This window comes from Juglans microcarpa x Juglans regia, chromosome 1D (genome assembly GCF_004785595.1).
Source record: "Juglans microcarpa x Juglans regia isolate MS1-56 chromosome 1D, Jm3101_v1.0, whole genome shotgun sequence".
NCBI classification, from domain to species: domain Eukaryota; kingdom Viridiplantae; phylum Streptophyta; class Magnoliopsida; order Fagales; family Juglandaceae; genus Juglans; species Juglans microcarpa x Juglans regia.
The window spans coordinates 12337452-12342048 of NC_054594.1; the positions used below are offsets into that span (position 1 = coordinate 12337452).

At 35.0% G+C, this 4597-nt stretch overlaps 1 long non-coding RNA gene across 2 annotated transcripts; it reads left to right on the forward strand.

Annotated features, from left to right (window-relative positions):
• The first annotated feature begins 332 nt into the window (after positions 1–332).
• On the forward strand, positions 333–3831 carry LOC121238971. 2 transcript variants are annotated; one of them, XR_005935213.1, is made up of 2 exons: positions 333–1100; positions 3085–3831. It is a non-coding gene; the product is annotated as an uncharacterized LOC121238971 (long non-coding RNA). The 2 variants fall into 2 exon arrangements; XR_005935212.1 differs by lacking the exon at positions 3085–3831 and adding an exon at positions 2498–2814.
• Positions 3832–4597: the final 766 nt, after the last annotated feature.

A 4597-nucleotide genomic window follows, 5' to 3' on the forward strand; every position in this document is an offset into this window, starting at 1 on the left:
GCCCAAAAGTGACACGCCAGACGAGGGTCCCCTCATTTTCATGGAGAAGAAAAAAAAAACACTAAAATATAAAAACTAATATCTTATAGTAGTTTACTCTTAATGATTCAAATTCATAGATCATCTGCAATATACAAAAAGGTGCAAAATATTAAATAGGGGCTTTCCATTATCGGGCAGATCAATAACCCCAACTACTCCTCTGACTCACTTCTAAACCCTCCTTTACTTTGATTCCTTTTCTATTCAATAATTTATAGCATCATTTAAAGCTAGCTGGATCATTGTAAATTTATTTAAAAAAAAAAAAAGAAAAATCCTACGGTTCAAAAGGGGTCTCATTTCCAAGGCTACATGGAATAGGATAGTCATCGTAGACGATATGTTTGATGACACCATCGGCCATCATGTGTTCCAAAATCTAATGGTGGCTTTCACTTTTGTAGTACTAATTGTTACCATGGGTGCGTGTACGAGGTGTGGACTGTGGACATGATCAAGTTCATGATCTTGCCCATCCAACGGTGGATGTTTATTATCAGTTCATCTATATATATATATATGTATTTATCTAGAGAGAGAGAGAGAGAGAGAGAGAGAGAGTGCATGGGGTCGTGGTCATTTCTGCTGCGAAGGGAGAACCCAGATGGTAGGGTAGAGCCTGCACCAATCTTTTGTCTTTTATAGCGTTGGCTTTGAGCTCTTTTTTACTCTTCTTATAACACTCCCATACCATATCGTTCTCATTCATTATCACCACCACCAATCCCCCATCTCTCTCTCTCTCTCTCTCTCTCTCTGATCCCCCTTAAAGATAGGCGAGACTCTTGGGGGGATTAGGGACACACACTCTTCCTCAGAGTTGAAGATGATATGTGTGAGATATTGGGAAGCCTTTTGTTTTGAGGGGAATGTTGTCTGGCTCGAGGACACTTTGTTTGATCCCTTTTTCTCTCCTCCTCTCTGATCAATCTAATTAATACCACCAATTGGGGATAGTGTTTTGGTCATGTTTTAGTGTCGTCGGACCAGGCTTCATTCCCCCCAATTTTACGCTTCCATGGAGCTGCTATGCCAAGGTTTTGATAACGGGCTACATGGTCTGGTTTCTTTCCTTTCTCTTCTTAAAATTTACTGTATTTTAGTAATTTTTTGGAGTACTTTGCAGTATTTAATCATGGGGAATTGTTTCTAGAGCAATTAAGGATGTTAGTTATCTGCAGATTGGTGTAATGATGGAGTATTTTGACTATTAAAGTTTTATCATTACTTCTTTTTGTGTTCTTTTCTGAACACGTTATGATGGTGTTGGTGTCAGTCCAAGCTCTTTTTCTGGTTTATCATTAGACAGATTTTTCTCATGATGGTTTTCAGTATCTGATTTGTCTGCTTTCTGCCATTTTTCAGATCTGGTTTTTGAACTTTGGTAAACATTCCCCTCCTTTTCACGTTCCTTTTATTTTTGCCTCTGCTTCTCTCTCCTAGGGTTTTATGGTTTAGATTTTCTCACTAATCTCAAAACATATCTGCCATAAAAAGCATACGCTAAATGTAAAGGTGAACAAGCAAGTTAGCGATCGATACCCTTTCTGTCGATGACAAGATTGTTCACTTTTTCTTTGTTTAAAACATATTGATAAAGCATACATAGGTATCCTGTGACAGTATTTATTAATTTTCTCCAGATATATTTTCATCATTATTTGTTTGCGGTGGTGAGTATTTATGGAGAGAGCTTTGTTTACAGTACTTGTGCTTTTGATTCTTGAAGAGCTTTGCTCTTTACAAGTCGGAGTTAGATATGAATATGAGTAGTACTGAACAATTTCGGCTGTATTTACGGCTTTTTCCTTCGTAATTAGATCGAAAAAGTACTGATCATTTTGTAGATTCCTTCTTTGTTATGATTAACTATGACCTTTTCTTTATATCATTCAATAAAGTCTGCAGACATCTTCTATCTTACCTTTCCCTTTCTCTGTAAATGTATTTTTTAGAGAGAGAAAGAGAGTTTTGGTTTGGACGTCTCTAAAACCCTTACATATTCATCACCGAGTTACTGTTTTAAACTTTGTCATGATTTGAATTGTTTTGTAAACAGTCCCCTTCCTCCAATTTGATTCTGTCCCTTTGAGTTATGTATTTCATATTACAAGAAATTAGAAGAAAAAACGACGAGTACCAAAGCATCGCAAAGGATAAGCTTAGTTCTTCACAAGAGATTTCTGAAAGCAAATGCACGTACTGCTAGTATGAAAAGACATTTGTATTGTGTTTCGCTAGACATATATGAAGGAGAAGCTTAGAGCATGCATTTTGCAGGTGAAACAAATGCCTCTAACAAAGTCATTACTGGTTGAGCGAGGTACTAATTAATTAGCTTGTTACATCGTACATTTCGAGGTACTAATGACCTTCTTATGTCTGGATGTTGCGTTTGTATATTTTTCTTTCACACTACTCTCTTTTCTTCCAATCCTGCTTGTCTCATTGGAAGCTCAGGTATATATGGAAGAGGCCTTCTCGTGATCGATACAAAGAGAAAATAGTTGATTTGAAAGATTGGCAAAAGAGCTATATTTATAGGCCTCTAGGAAGATAGGGTTTCAAACTTACACGTATTATATATATATATATATATCCTCTCTCTCTCTCTCTCTCTCTCTCTCACATGATCATCTTCCACGCGCGCATGACATGACCTCAAGACTCTTTATGTCTCTCTTCGAATGGTTTTATTATTATTGTTTCATTGTGCATTTTGATTGTCTAAAGTTCTCAATGGATTGCAAAGAAAGTCCAAATTTTAAGTAATACTTGCATTGTCTTCAGTGATTTAAGCCAGTTTGTCTAGTTTAATTAATTACATTACCTGGTGGGTATTAGTAAATCCTTGATTTATACTTTTTCACGTTGAAAAAAGGTTTGTATGATTGCTTTCTCTTAAAGAATAGCTAGCCTTTTTTGGGAACTTTGCGTCTTTTGTTGCTTTGCTTTTTTAACCCTTTGGTCTTCTTTTTCTTCATCTTTTTCTGAGAGTTGCTTCCAATGATTTTCTAGGGTGAGAGAGAGAGAGAGAGAGAGAGAGAGAGAGAGAGAGAGAGAGATCCGCTCATGTTTGATGATTTCTGATAAAAGCTTTGATCCCACAACTTTGTATGAACCATTCGGGTGTGTAGTGTACCACTTGACCAAGCTGTTCAAAAAGCTTTCTGAAGATTTTAGACTATTGGATGGGAAGATGAGGACTTCATATATACATATATATATATAAGTCGTACAATCTCTCAAACTGATTACTCAAATAGGATAGTTAAATGAAGCCCTGCCAATTATTTCGGAATCCAATGCAACTTTAATGTTTACCTTTTTCCCCCAAGTCTTGTGATTGAACCCCATTTCTGATCTCTTTTAATTGCCCTTTTTTTTTTTGGGATTTTCTTAATGCTGATGCTAAATTGTTGATTGTCCCTATGGCAACTTGCATGCTGTTTGAAGGTAGGGTTTTTTTCAGTTTAATTAATGAACCGTTTCAACTTTCAAGGTGTTAAAGTTCGTTTTCTGTGATAAACAGGGTTGCAGCAGCCAATGTCAGGTTTGAAAGTTACTAATTTTAACATGACTATCTATAGCTCAGGTACATGGTCGCAGTCAGAGTTCATACGCGTGGAGATACCAAGTTGTATATAAAAAGTATTAATGCAAAGCATAGATTGTTTGGCGCGTTAATTTTATGCTTTTTTTTTAATCAATATTTGTGTAAACTGCTGGATAAAATTGATTAGTTTGTTTGGGATTTGAATTTGACTAAAGAAGGTTTTTATTACTGATTGACATGGTCATTTATTTATAGTTGCAACGATGACGAAAAACCTAGTCATATTTGAGTTTATATTCTAAAACAACCAATCGAGATTATAAGTGGACTAGTATCTTAGAATCATTATAAGGCTGTGTTTGGATACTAAAGTTATCTCAGATGATATAAGTTGATCCGTAAATAGTAATGCTTTATGAATCCCATTGAGATGTGTTAATCTAAACAAGTTAAAATATGTGTTTGAATATATGAAATAGGTTGATATGAGTATAAATTTTTTTACGTGAAATTGAAAAGTAGTTTGTCCCATCAATGATCGAGATGGATTGAGATCACTTTAACAACCAAACATAGCCTAAATCACAAGAACTGATATTCAATTTATTTCCTGCCTATAGTACTTAAATCCAAGTATTACAATTTCGATCCTCTTCTTAAATCACTGATATTCTAATTATTATGCATTCCGTTATACGCAGTCACACATGACTTTTGACTATCCAAGAAAAGTCCAAGTTACATATATATATATGCGTGTTATAATAAATCCAAAAGAAATGGTCAATAATGGCACTTGGAGTTTCCTTATAGTCATTATAAATTGCAAGAACTAATTTTCATACTAAAAAAATCTGAGATCTTATGTATATATTCACTACTTGACTATACTAAATCCCAGGTATTATATTGTCTTTAGAAGCGTAACACTAGAGACATTGTTGGGGCTCCCGCTAGTTATAATTAATTTTGTGTTTTTTTTGCTCTTTTTTTACATAC